We start from the raw sequence: 15,407 nt of genomic DNA, 5'->3' as shown, positions 1-15,407 counted from the left end.
GATTTTTTTAAGCCTTTCTTCTTTGTCTTATTAAATTTCATCCAGTTAGGTCGCTTATTTGCTTTTCCAGTGAATCATTGGGGTGATAACTCAGATGAACACCCACCAAACTGCAATATGGAGGTGTTCAGAAACTAACTCTGGCTCTCTTGCTCCCTTAGCTGCTGAAGAGAAACAGGAAAAGAGTGATGCCATTGATTTAGAAATGTAATTTAGCATCTTTACTTTAATGTACCTCATTACAAAATCTCTTTAAAAATGGCAAAATAGTTGTTTATGGTCTTGGAAACCAAATAATAGACCCTCCAGCACAATAACTTCAACAAAGACTTCTAACATCAGCATAACATCAACATAACATTTAGCCATATGATAAACAAGAACTAGACCAAGGACATTTTACAGTGTCCTACAGCTCACTAGATCCAGGTCCTAGTAAATCACAGGTCAGGGTTCAATTATCAGTTTCAGAGAGTTTAACTGTAAGAATCAATGACAGGAAAGACTCAGCAGACTGTTAATCCCAATGTGGGAGATTTAAAAATAGATAATATGTGAAATAATTAGGACGTGAACAATTTATGGCTTTAGAGATTGTAACCAACACCTTGAAAAACTTTTGGAAGCAAAAAGGTGGCCAGTCCTCAGTATGGAGCTAGGCTTGTTTACTTCCAGTAACAAGTGAGATTAAGATATAATCATTCTCTTTATTATGAAGGTGTTATTTATGTCCCTGATATGCCGTGACCAAAGGAATCTTCTCTGGATAAATACAGGGTTTCGTCTTTCAATTGCCTCATCCTTCTCTTGCAATTAGTCTCACTGCTTCACTCCTTCACACTCACATTTAAAGAACAGAGCTTGCATCTCAGTCTCCACAGACCAAACTGTATTCCCAGCCAAAACCTTTAGCACTGAGCAAAGTTTGAGAAGATCTTGCCACTCCCTGCTGTGTCTTGGGAGGAGGGATTGCCAGGCTGAAGCTCTTGCTGAGAGGCAGAGGCTCAATGTCTTTGTGTCTCATGCCCAGAGGCATGGAGAATAGGGAAAGCAACTTCTTTATGAGAGAAGCATTGGGGAGGGGTTCATGTCTCTATGGAGTTCCTTTATTCTCTGCTTTGGGCGTGTGCCTTCAGGGGACATTCCTCCTATACTCACATAGGACTGTCCTATGTAGGAGTTCAGAGAAGCTGGAGTGGCTCAGGATATGGGGAGAATAAAACCAGTGTCTCATAGTGATTCTGTTCAATTAAATGTTCAAAAGACAAAATGAGGCTTCTACGGGATAAGATGGGAATTGAAGGGAAGTAAAGGGGACCGCAAGGGTTTGAGAGAGAGCAGTGGAGGTGGACTTTAGGGTGTGAACTAACAGAAGCATAGCTGAGGAAGAAACAATATACGTTACTAAATGCTAACAGTGAAAGTATCCTGGACTTTGTGCCCAGATGTGAGTTGCATCCACCAACCTGGATTTTTTAGCAGTACATCACTGTGACTATCTTAAAGGCCTGGTGACTGCTTTACATTTCAATAGCTATCATCTTTACAACAAGCAATGTGAGAAACTGATTTTTTATTTTAAAATGAAAGTGTGCATTAGGCAAATGAGAGCTTGTGTATTCACTCGTGGCTCTTACAAAGTTCTTTGGGCAGCTCTTCACAGAAATCAGTGAGACTCTATGAAAATCATAAACTCAGCAACATGAACAGAAACCATCTCCAACACTTCGAGTCAGGTAGAACCAGATTCTATTCATATATTAATCAGCTAGGTAGTCCTAAGGTCCTACTATGTCCCTGAAAATTAATAAATACATCTGCTTTTCTAGCATACTGTCATCTTAGCCATCAAAACTAAGGGCCTTGTTACATGGTAACTTAGGTGGCTCCTGGAGTTTTTAACCCATGCCTGGCTGCATGTAAACCCCTTTAAGTGTCTTAAAGCACTCATTATGTGGCTCAAAGTTATGCCACTCCAGGGCAGGATTACCTCTGATCCACATAACCTTATTCCTGTTCCATGAAGGTGTGGCCACTCCCCAGTGCTGTGCTGCTCAAAGTGAAGTCCTTCCAGTATCCCAGGGTGCAGTAGCTCCTTCCCCATATGGTATTTCTGTGTGCAGACAAAGATGGCAACAGCCTGAAGTAGGTTGGGGCCAGCAAGAAGTGGGGAGGGGAGGAGAGGCATGGAAAGCCAGAGCCAGTGTACCAAGACGCTGCTGCAGGGCAGGCAGAGTGTGGCCCAGCATGAGAGAAAGAGGAAAGTTGCATGAAGTGGCACCAAAGATGCAGAAGGTGCTGCATGGATAGGGGTGGAGGGTGGTCTGGCTCTGCTACCCAGCCCAGTGAGGTGCTGACAGCTCCATCACCGTCCAGCCTGAGACTACTCCACCACACTGCCCCTCTGGATTCCTCCCACAGCACCATGCTATGGCTGTTGGGAGCATTAAGCAACCCTGGCAACAGTAGTGGTGGCGGATGCGGGGTGGAGAAGACAGAGCAGGAGGAGGAGGGGAAAGCACTGCTTCAATGCTGCTTGCCGCAGAGCCCAGAAATTTGTTCCAGGCTTTTGGTGAAATAAGAGATACTGACAGTTATATATCCCACCCCACTGCTCAACCCAACTTTCACAACCTTTTCTGTAGAGCAGGGATAGAAGCCTGTCTGGGCTCACCAGACCTGCTCACTGAACCTCTAGTGGCAAGCCACAGCCATGCACATGGGAGACAGTCACAGAGGTTTTTAGTTTTAAGGTGTGACTGCTCCAAACTCCAAGTTAGCACTAAGGTGATCACATCTGTGCAGCTCGTAGCATTAAGTGTAACAAGGCCCTTAGTCATATAAAGACAATGAGGAGAATGAGAGTTCATCTACCTTTTATATTAGCAGTGTTTTAGGGGTTTGAGCAGTGTAAAATACGACTATTCTTAAGCACATTTATCCACTCAGTTACTTAATAGTTGGAATATCCAGACCATTATTTTAGATACAGTTTTAGATTAGGCTTTAGCTACCATTTAGCACATAGGCTGAAACTATGGTGGTGATCAACTTTGAATGCTGGACACTTTAAAATCTGGCCATTAGTTTCACAGCACTGGTGAAATTTTGGTCCAGCTGCCCTCCATACATTTCTTCCACTGGTACTAGAAGCCAACTATTTTTCTTGTTTTGGGCCTAACATAAATTCTAAACTTTAAGAATGTATTGTTTTTTCAGGTTCCAAATTCAGAACCAAAGCCCTAAGCCCCAAGCTCCCAGATTGCCTAAAATTTGAACATGTGGAAACATTTGGTTTCCAGTTAGGATTCTTCCCTATAAACCTCTATACATTTAAACACTCAGATAAGATTTAATAAAAAGTGCTATACTAGTTCTACCCAGGGATGACTGTATAAAACAGTTCAGAAAGCTTTACATCAATAGTTTTGAAATGTATGCGCAAAACATGTAACAGTTTTCAAAAACATCACTTTTCAGTATTAAAACCTGAAAATGGTTTGTCCAATTAACTTCATACTATTTTAAAAAACTCTTCTGTGCAGACATAGAAAATTTAATAGAGAAAGATTTTTTTTTTCAAAATACTATGGGGGAAAAGATCTTATTTGAGCCTATACTGAGTGTGTACAGACTTAACCATGAAGCCACTAACTTCATCCTATAGCGAGGAACTTGCTAAATGGCAAAAGCTGCCTAGAGAATGAGCTGTCTGGAGAAACTGTTTGGATTTCTTTCCTTGGAATCTACAGAGGTTGTATAGGCATCAGGTAGGGATGGGTTTAGGAACAACAAAATCTGCATTTATGGACTAGATTCCTTTCAAACTTACAATTCTACCATTCTAAATTGATCTAAGAAAAATAAAAACTGCATTCTATTTTATCCATTCCCTGTTAACCTATAATACTTATTATACATAACATAAAATGCCCTACAGAAATCTCCTAAAGAATGGTTAATTAACATATAAACCACAAATGTCATAAATATTCAATGAGTGATGGATAGTGGGATAAGCCCTGAGTGCATGCCATAAGTTTTTTTTTTAATCTCCACAGCTATCTTGAGCTGGATATTTACAGTAAATTACAGCTGCACATGCTTTACTCCACAGCCATATGTTTTATTATTCAACCAGATGTAAGCTATAAAACTTTTTTTTATCTATTTTGTGGTTCAGTCTAGTACTAATAAAATAAACTACAAATACCTGACATAACTTTGCTGGTATCTTTCCACTCCAGTGAAGTGCAATACTGATGCTTGATGTAGTGAAAGTGATCTAAAAATAGCACATAATTCCATTTTCTTATGATTTCATAAGGAGCTCTAAGATTTGAATGAACAGTATTGGGCAATAACTTGTTCTTCTATTGATTTTAGGCTGATGGACTCTAACCTTCCTTGTTGGCTCATTTTTCCTTCCTCTAGACTGGAAAGGAACTATCATTCAGTCTGCTCCATATCTTGGAGCCTATATTATTGATATTCCTAGGTCATTACATTGGAGCATAAAGTTAATATTGTACTGAAATTATAATATAACCTTGACCAGGTGTATTTAGCTAGATTACCAAAAAAAAGATGTTAAAGTAAACAAGACAGTCCTTTTCCTAAGCCCTGGACAAAGAAATGAACAAATGCGTTCACCTTCTGAGTATGCTGCCATCATGCTGCCCAGTAGAGTTATAAGTACAAATGCAAATATTTGCCCTTTGTGCCAAAAGTGTTAGGAGAAGAGTTGTAAAAATCTAGAACTCTTGGTTTAGAAATACCTTTTATTAGACCAACTAGGAAACTGCAAAAAAAAAAATCTTTTTCTGCAAGCTTTCAGGCTCAAACACCCTTCATCAGGCTCTAGGAAAATTAAAAATGGTAAAAAGTCCCCAGAGGTAGAAAATAAACTTCATTTTTGCACAGAGGGAGCTGGAGATGTCCCTCTGGGAGAAGAGTTTGACCACAAATTTTCACCAGCAACAAAATCAATATTTTGGAAGTAAATCTCACTGTAAGAATATTCAGGAAAAAACAAATTCATCTCTTCACAGATGGAAGGGATAAATCTGGGGGGAAATTGTAAAGGTTTGGAAAATGCAGCCAGTTTGGGGACCATTTGGAGATTCACTGTTGGCTTGGAATGATAAGTTTAACATTAAGTTTGTCATGGCCATCTGGTAATAAATATCTCGCTAGCCAACCAACATCCATTCTCAAAATGTATAACCTCTGGCAGCCTAATGAGGGATTGAATACTGAATATTTATCAAAGGAAATTCTCTTTCCCTTCCATCCACTTCTCGTATACTTTCAATGAATTAATCTGTTTTAACAAGGGAGTCCCTCCTCTTCCCCCACCCCTAATTCAACCACTAAAACTAAGGATTAAATCAGACATTCTCCTAGTCCAAAGTGAAGTGCTTTTATCAACTCTAAGTGTTAATTGTATAAAATCTGAAGCCTGGGGATTACCTCAAACTTCTAGTTTTATTTCAATTAATGGTTAAGATAAAAAGCTTTGTAAGCAGCACCATAAGGCTTGAGTCTTTACTTCTTCCTTAGGATAATAGCCAAGTACTAGTTTAAGGAATACATGGAATTGAGAAAGCTTTGGTTGGATTGTGCAATAATAAAATCAGAGTAAAAACAAAGCGCTATGTAATTTCCCCTCCTTAAATACCTTCGCATATCATTTATGATTGATTAAAAATAACTGAGCAGATGTTACAGGCAGTAATGCCTGTAAACCCTTTGTGCTTAGATTTAAATCTGAAATAACACAGATAAAGGGAGTGTGAAGAATTTCATACCATGGTCCCTCAAGTATTTGTAAAATGTAAGTGCTGTTTAGATACTTTCTTATACTTGCTACTTCATCATTTTTATGTTGCTGTTGAGAGGATAAGGTCTCAAGTGCTAGTTCCTGTGATAAACACATTTTCTTTTGGCTCACAAGTCATAGACAATGTAAAAAGACATTTTCCTCTCAAAATGCCAATATTGTGAACATCTGGTTCATACACTTCTTAACAAAATTTGTTCCACTGCTCTATTACATATAAACATCTGTCATTTATGTCAAGCAGTTGACAAATGCTCTATCATAAATTCTGAGAACCAACCTGCTAGATCATTAACTATCACTTTTATACAGAATTAAAAACAGTTCCTGTACCTTCTTGAAGACTGAGAGACCTAATCACCAAAGGTGACACTATTCTCTACCAAGTGAGAAAACTTCTTTAATTTATACCAGCAATTTTCCATTTTCTTTCCTCCTGACTACAATACTTAATTACTGCAAATCACTCTACATAAAATACAATGATGTGCTACTGTGAGATGTTACATGATTACTGTTTAGAGAATGCGTTTATCTATTTAAAAGATTGAAAGTTTTCAGAGGCTTGATACCCTTAAGGTCTTCTAGCCATGCACAGTTTGATATGTAATTCATTACAAAGTGACTTTCCGTTGGCGTGCAGTAGCTGAACTTCTTTTTAATTTCTTTGCATTTTATCATAGCTCTGACAAGAGGATAGAAATTCTGCAGCAGTGGCAGTTCCTGTTCCTAAACATACCCAAGCCCCCTATACCATCAAACACTCCAAGCCCAGAATTACACCAGTGAAGATAGCCTTGGATCCTCCTGGCTGCCAGTTTTAAGTATGCCATGAACCAAGGTCTCAGAGTCAGCTGTAGAGGGATGCCCTGGAGATACTCAAGCCAAAATCTCTCATTCTACTAAAAAGTACCTAACCATTAGCTATGTGACTACACTGAATGCAGGCTCCCCTCAATCTATTTTTGAGAAGGTTCTACCAGGTTCAGGGAAGAGGGACTATATCCCTGTTGTCCAGTGTCCAGGAAAAAAGACATTCTTCTGGGAAGGGGGATCCTGATAATCTAGGACTGGTCCCTGTTGAGAAGACTGGTTTATATTAGACAGCCATTGATTTAAAAAAAAAAAAAAAAAGAAATAACTCTAAAACAGTGGTTTTTAACCTTTTTTCATTTGTGGACCCCTAAAAAATTTCAAGTGTAGGTGCAGACCCCTTTGAATTGTAAGTGTGGGTATTCACTTAGACATAGTCTGTGAACCCATGAAAACCACTGCTCTAGAAATTTAGGCCAGAATCTATGACTCCCACATCCCAAGGGAAAGACAGAACCACCATCACGCTTCCACTTGCTTGCTCTCTTACTAGGCCCATTCATTTTGCAATCTTGGTTGTCCTGTGAGTCAACATGAACAGGTTTCATAGATTTCATAGACATTAGGGCTGGAAGGGACCTCGGGAGATCATTGAGTCCAGCCCCCTGCCCAAAGGGCAGGAAGTCAGCTGGGGTCATAGGATCCCAGCAAGATAAGCATCCAATTTACTCTTGAAGGTGTTCAATGTAGGTGCTTGAACCACCTCCGCTGGCAGACTGTTCCAGACCTTGGGGGCTCGGACAGTAAAGAAATTCTTCCTTATGTCCAGCCTGAAATGGTCTTGCAGGAGTTTGTGACCGTTCGACCTCGTCATCCCTTGGGGCGCTCTGGTGAACAAACATTCCCCCAGATCCTGGTGGTCACCCCTGATAAACTTATAGGTGGCCATCAGATCACCCCTGAGCCTACGCTTTTCCAGGCTAGAGAGTCCCATGGCTCTCAGCCTGTCATCGTAAGATCTGTTTTCCTGACCTCTGATCATGCGCGTGGCTCTCCTCTGGACTCTCTCAAGCTTCTCCACATCCTTTTTGAATTGTGGAGCCCAAAACTGGACGCAGTACTCCAGCTGCGGCCTCACCAAGGCCGAGTACAAGGGGAGAATGACGTCCCGGGATTTGCTCGAGAAGCATCTATAGATGCAAGCCAGTGTTTTGGTCGCTTTACTAGCCGCAGCATCGCATTGCAGGCTCATGTTCATCTTCTGGTCAATGATGACCCCCAAGTCTCTTTCTTCTGTAGTGCTATCCAATGTAGCACTGCCGAGCCTATAAGGATGCTGCAGATTTTTCCTCCCAAGGTGGAGAACCTTGCATTTTTCGGTGTTAAACACCATCAGGTTCTCGTCCGCCCATTTGCTGAGCTTGTCCAGGTCAGCCTGGATCACCCGCCTATCTTCTGGCGTGGATGCTTTGCCCCAAAGTTTGGTGTCATCGGCGAACTTGGCCAGTCCACTCCTGACTCCAATGTCCACATCATTAATGAAGATGTTGAACAGGATGGGTCCCAGGACAAAGCCTTGAGGGGCCCCACTGGTCACAGGGCACCACGATGAGTGACTGCCATCGATTACAACCCTCAGGGTCCGACCACGGAGCCAGTTTCCCAGCCAGCAGATCGTGGTGGAGCCAAGGCCATAACTCGCCAGTTTGGCCAAGAGGTAATCGTGGGATACCAGATCAAAGGCTTTTTTGAAATCAGGATATATGACATCAATCTCTTCTCCCTTGTCCAGGTGATAGGTCACCTGGTCATAGAAGGAAATGAGATTGGTCAAACAAGACCTACACGCAACAAACCTGTGCTGGCTATCCCTTAGGATGTTAGCCTGGGCCAGTCCATCAAGGATGGCCTCCTTAATAAACTTTTCTAAGATCTTCCCCAGGATAGAAGTCAGGCTAATGGGCCTGTAGTTAGCTGGATCCCCTCTCCTCCCTTTCTTGAAGATCGGCACCACATTGGCCTTCTTCCAGTCTTCGGGCACTACACCAGAGCACCAGGAGTTTTCAAAGACCCATGCCAGGGGCTGGGCTATGACGCTCGCCAGCTCCTTGAGTACCCTGAGGTGCACATTGTCAGGGCGGGCTGACTTGAAGGTATCCAGCTTCTCAAGGTGTTCCTTCACGAGGTCAGCATTTATGGAGGGTAGGGGATCCCCATCACCCGGATCTCCCTGTCCCATAGCAGGCATGGGCGTCCCATGGGACTGATGAAAGACTGACGCAAAGTACCTATTTAATAGGTTGGCTTTTTCCTGGGCGTCAGTTGTCAGTTGCCCCATCTGGTTTAGCAGGGGTCCAACATTGCCCTTGCTTTTCCTCCGGCTCCCCACATATCTGAAAAAGGACTTTTTGTTGTCCTTGATGCTTGAAGCTAGTTGGAGTTCAGTTGCAGCCTTGGCTTTCCTGGTTTGCTCCCTGCAGGACCAGACCAGTGCAGAATAATCCTCCTTGGAGGTGAATCCCGTCCTCCATCCTTTGTAGGCTTTCCTTTTTAGCCGCAGGAGGTCTGCTAGGTCCCTAGAGAGCCAGGAGGGCTGCTGTGCCTTCTTGCTGCCTTTCCTTTGTGTTGGAATAGATTTAGATTGTGCCTTGAGGATCGCTTCCTTGAGAAGCAACCACTCTTCTTGAACTCCCATCTCCCTGGGGTCACGGTCCCTGAGGGCCTGACCAACAAGCCTCTTGAGCTTGTCAAAGTCAGCTTTTCTGAAGTCAAGGACTTCTGTGTTGCTGACTGACTTGCCAGCTTTACAGTGGATGGTGAAGGTGATCAGCTCGTGGTCGCTGTCACCCAGCTTCCCATCGATCACTAGGTCGCCAATTAGGTCGTCCCCCGTAGCCAGTACCAAGTCAAGCAGCGCTTTGCCTCTTGTTGGCCCACAGACTTCTTGAGTCAGGTAGAGGTCATCCATGCACAAGAGAAAGCTTTGCGACTGCTCGGATTTAGCTGAGTGATCTTCCCAGGAGATGTCCGGGTAATTGAAGTCACCCATGACAACCAAGGTCCTGGAACAAGCGGCCTCAGTCAGTTCCCGGGTGAACTCCTGGTCAAGCTCAGGACTTTGAGTGGGAGGTCTGTAGTAGACTCCCACCATTGTGTCCCCTGCGCCGTTTTTCCCACAAATTTTTACCCAGAGGGTCTCTAGCTGTCCATGCTGGTCGCCAACATCAGCTTGCAGGGACATGTAGCTTTCCTTCACATAGAGAGCTATACCCTCTATGGACTGAGATAGAATAGTACTGGAAAATAATCACCCCACATAACTCAGAGGCTAGTGTTTAGGACACTTTCCTAGGAAGTGGGACATCAGGTGGGGTGGACTCATTATCTACATTTTGACTTTCTGAGAAAATGCCTTTATCACCATAAATTGCACACCTCCTCTGGATGTGTTTTATATGGAGTTTAATGCTGTCAGCATTAAACATTTGCTAAGCAGAGTCTGATCCAACCTCAGGAACCATGGATTTAGGTGAAGTTCAGATGCCTCCAAGGACTAATTGAATGTGGATCACAGTAGAGCTTTTATGAGAATTAGACACCTAAATAGCTGCTCTTAATTTCTTCTGAGTGTACACATTAACCCATATCTAGACATCTAGAGATCAGATCAAAATTTAGCTATCTAATGAATTAGGTGTCCAAGAGGTTTGGCAGCAGCTGAGCAGTATCTGTTTGCATTGATCTTTGTGATTTAGGTGCCTAAATTTTGCCTACATCCTGTTTAGGTGCTTGAAGTTGATTGTCCAAAGTCAGCTAGTTGTTGCATGGTCTGCTTCAGGTGTAGAACCCAAAGGCTGCAGTATATAATTAATTCGTAATGCTTTTAATGAGAGCTGGCCTAGGATCTTCCTGTATTCGTGCATTTGAGAGCAGCACTGGACCTAAACAAAGATGTATTCCTTCAATGAGTGACTATAAAAATCTGTTTACTGGTTCTGGAACTAGTTACATGTTGATAAAGAGGAGAAAAGCACATAGTGGATCTAAGCCTGTCGTCCTTATTCATATTGTATGTCACATTTTCATTCCTTCATATACAACTGTTTCATATTTGGGGACTCCTTATGCTTACATATGCACAGCACTGCTATGGGCACATGTATGGCCCCCTAATATGACAACATGGACCTTGAAATCCATTTTCTCTGCAGCTGTCTACTCTTCACCCTGATATATCAAAGGTATATCAATGATACCCTCATTGTATGGACACATAAAAAGGACTCTCTAAGGGGCAGCGGACTTCTGACGCTCAGGAAAAGGCCAGTCTCCTAAACAATTACTTTGTGTTGATTTTCTACCCATCCCCAGGGGTCACCCTGTCAGATAGGACCTAAAACATCCAGGGGATGGGAGATGGGCCCACAATTGATGTAGATCAAGTAAGAGAACACCTCTAGAGACTTGACATCCACAAATCTGCAGGCCCAGACAGAATGCACCCAAGAGTCTTGAAGGAACTGGCAGACATCATAGCACACCCTATGGCAAAGATATCTGAGAACTCATGGCACTCAGGAGAGGTACCAGAGGACAGGAAAAGAGCCATCGTGGTCCCAATATTCAACAAAAGAAGGAGGGAAGATCCAGGGAATTATGGACCAATCAGTCTGATATCCATCCCAGGAAAGATCCTGGAAAAAATTATCAAGGGTTCCATCAGCAGCAGGCTAACGGAAGGCAACTTTCTAAGTGCTAGCCAACATGACTTTGTTTCTGGAAGGCCCTGTCTGACCAACCTCATCTCCTTCTATGACCAAGTGATGCATTGTCTGGACAAGGGAGATGAGGTTGATGTCATATATCTGGATTTCAACAAGGCCTTTGCTTTGGTATCCCATGATGTCCTCATGGCTAAGCTGGAAAAATGTGGCCTCAACTATCTCATGGTCTGATGGCTGGGAAACTGGCTCCAGTATCAGACCCAAAGCATGTTAGCTGATGGGAGCAAGTCAACTTGGCACAAGGTGGCCAGTGGTGTCCCTCAGGGCTCAGTGCTCAGACCAGTTCTCTTCAACATCTTCATAAATGATCTGGATTCGTGTATTAGATGCAGACTGGCAAAGTGTGCAGACAACACTAAACTATGGGGGAAGGAGGTCACACTGGAGAATAGGCTGGGGATACCGGCTGATCTGGACAGGTTTGCAAGGTAGGTGGACCAAAAACTGATGGCATTTAACACAGAGAAGTGCAGGGTGCTGCACCTTGGGAGGAAGAACCAGCATCATACTTATAGGCTCAACAATGCTACATGTGCTAGCACCATGACCGAAAAAGACTTGGGGGTCTTGACTGACCATAAGATGAACATGAGCCAGAAATGTGATGCCATAGCTGGCAAAGCAAACCAAACTCTGGCATGCATTCACCAATGCATCTCAAGCAAAACCAGGGACATCATCCTCCCACTCTACTCAGCCTTAGTGAGGCTGCAGCTAGAGTACTGCATCCAGTTTTGGGTCCCCCACTTCAGGAGGGATGTGGATAACCTTGAGAGAGTCCAAAGGAGAGCCACCCGCATGATCAGAGGCTAAGAAAGCAAGCCTTATGAGGAGAGGCTGAGGAACATGGGACTCTTCTGCCTGGAGAAGAGAAGGCTCAGGGGGGGACCTGGTGGCAGCCTATAAGTATATAAGGGGGGGTTGCACCAAGATCTGGGAGAACAGTTGTTCAACAGGGCTCCCCAAGGGATAACAAGGTCTAATAGTCACAAAATTATGGAAGGCAGATTTAGACTGGACGTAAGGAAAAACTCCTTTACAGTCCACATGTCCAGGGCCTGGAACAGACTCCCCTCAGATGTGGTGCAAGCACCTACTCTGGACTCATTCAATGGTGTTTGGATGCATATCCTGCTGGGATCATTTGACCCCAGCAGATTTCCTGCCTATGATAGGGGGACTGGACTCAAAGATGTTGCAAGGTCCCTGCCAACCCCTAATGTCTATGAAATGTATGAAATCTATGAAATTTCACAGAAATTTACATTTCATCATACATCAAACTGACTCTGAAATACTCCAGCCAGCAAATTAATTTCCTAGGCACAAGAGTGAAGGTTTACAATGGCTACACAGACACGATATTGTATCAGAAACCAACCAACCAGCATAGCTCCCTTCATGCCACCAATTTTCATCCTAAGCACACCATCATCTACAGCAAAGCTCTACGTTACAATCATATCTGCTCTGATGCCACTGTCTGGGATACTCACCTTAAGGATCTGAGAAGGGAGTCCTACAGTTACAATACAATCTGCAAAATGTAGCTACTCAAATCATCAAAGCCAGACTCAGATTTTGCTCTGACCTGCTACAATATTCTACAAACCCCAGGCTGGAATGATCTAGCTAGGAATGGTCCTGCTTTGAGCAGAGGTTTGGATTAGATGACCTCCTGAGGACCCTTCCAACCCTAATTTTCTATAATTATATGAGTCTAAAACAAACCCTGGGACAAGGGCAACAGAGTTTTTTTAGTTGTCATCTACAGCTCCCAATTTGAATACCTTAGACACATCATTAATGACCTCCAACCCCCGCTGGAAAAGGACAACTGTCTGAAGGTAGCTTTGGGGGACCAATCTGTCCTGGCTTTCAAGCAGCCCCCAATCTCAGATATTGTCTCTAAAGCAACAGGCTACCTACTTCCCATTCTCACTGAGGCACCAGGCCTTGCACCAAATGCTGGCTGTGCACCAACATCAATACAGACCACATCATCACTGGACCAAATTATAACATCTGAGGTTCATTCACCTACAAATTTACCAAAAATATGCCATCATCTGCGTATAGTGCTCCTCTGCTGTCTGCACTGGTCAGATAAGGTGATCCCTATGTGTGAGAATGAATGAACACCAATCTGACATCAGCTCCAAAAAGACACAATGAACTGTGGCAGAATATGTTAATTTCTTGGATATTCCATTGTTGATCTCAGAGTATCTGTTCTTAGGCAACAAATATTTGAAAATTAATTTGAATGAGATATTGAGGAACAAGAAACTATCCACAGACTGGATTGAGTTAAATAAGGTTTAAACAGGGACTCTCACTCTTGATTCCCAGCATGTATTTTTTAAATATTAATCTACTGTTGTGATACATGCTTACATTCGTTTCAAGTATTATTATGAGGTGGTTTAAATTGGGATTGATGGCATATGCTGACTGGGGTGACTACGGGTGGTGAAAGATTATATTATACTAGGGAACAGGCAGCATCTCTTCTATGGCTCATTGGCAGGCTTGCAGGAATTTTAAAAGGAACTTTTTCAAATGGTTATTTATAGTGTGGACCTTTTTGAAAAGAAAAAGTATATGTTGTTATCTCTATTGAAATATCTACTAGCAGAGGCTGGTATCTATTTCTCTTCCCCCTTTTTTTAAAAAATGAAAAGGAACAAATGTGTAAACTTGCAAGAAGGTCTGCAAGAGGGAAGCCATATGCCAGCAGATCATCTGAGGATGACCAAAGCAGAATTCTTTTCCTGCAGACATTAGCAAGCCCATAACAGACTGTTTGGAGTTATATCTTTCCAGGACAAGGGACAAGGTTGCAGCAGCTGGTGGAGGAGAATGAAAGGGAAAGGAGAATTTTCCCCTTCTACATTATCCTCCTGTAGCTATAGCTTTCCCAGTTGACTGCACTCCATTTCCATACCCTCTTCCCCCTACTCTTGTCCCCCATCCCCTTTCTAGTTCTGTCACTTCTTGCATCCCTGTCACCCCCTACACTCTCCAGACAGCTCTTCTTCCACTGTCCCTCAGTGATCCCTATCCTGTTTGATGCCAAGAAGTACAACTTCATGCCATCTCTCCATGTGCTCAAATTGCTTATGTCCAGTTCACATCTCTGAAGTGTCCTGACCCCTTTCTCCCTCTCTCTATCCCATTCCATCACCTCACATTTACCCTTGGTTTCCCAAATGCCTCCTCCCACATCTCTGGCAAAACCAACAGCTGGCATAAGCATCAGTTTATAGTTTAAAATGTTTATGCTGTAAATGTCATACACTTAAAACCTACTCATAATGTCTGACTAATCCGCTCTGAAAATATTTTTTAAAACTCCTCATAAAAGCTGATGTTGTGAGCTAGCTAAAAAAATAGAATATTTTTCATAAGACTAAACAACAATATTTTCAGAACACTATAGCCTTACTAATCGTAATTTTACCAAACTTCCAAGAAAAAACTGCTTCCTAGCATGAGATGTGGAATACAATATTTTAGGAATATTGATTTTTTACAGAAGTTTGAGAAGCTGAGAAATCATGCTTCTATTCAAAGCTAGCCTCAACCTTACTCATAGTGTGGTTCATAAGTTTTCATCTGGGTTGGGTCACCATTGCATTTCTAATTCATGCTTCCCATTCATTCCTTCAGAACTGATCTGTGAATGGCAGAAATAAAAATCCATTTCTTTAGGATTTTTTATCATTTCTGGGAACTTATGGGATGTTTCAGGATAAGGCCCCGGCACACATTATAGTAATGGCATAATTACTGTGTTAATCACACCATAAACAGTAACAGTGCTACACATCCAGCCAACCTGTGGAATCATAATGTAGCAAACCAGCCATAAAGTTATTACACAATAAATATGCAGTATCTTTGTGGCTTGTTTGTATAGCACCATAAATTAAGTGTGTAGCACTCCCATATTGATGCTAACAACC

General features: G+C 42.6%; 1 long non-coding RNA gene across 1 annotated transcript in view; it reads right to left on the bottom strand.

Moving 5' to 3' along the window:
• LOC149874769 (uncharacterized) overlaps positions 1-15,407 on the bottom strand; it is a 219,894-nt gene that overhangs the window by 159,445 nt on the left and 45,042 nt on the right. The gene's annotated exons all lie outside the window — the stretch shown is intronic.

Source organism: Crocodylus siamensis, chromosome 1, assembly GCF_052110815.1.
Source record: "Crocodylus siamensis isolate JL-2025a chromosome 1, ASM5211081v1, whole genome shotgun sequence".
Classification (NCBI taxonomy): Eukaryota; Metazoa; Chordata; order Crocodylia; family Crocodylidae; genus Crocodylus; species Crocodylus siamensis.
The sequence above is the reverse complement of the archived record's forward strand: the minus strand, read 5'-3'. Positions and strand labels throughout refer to the sequence as shown.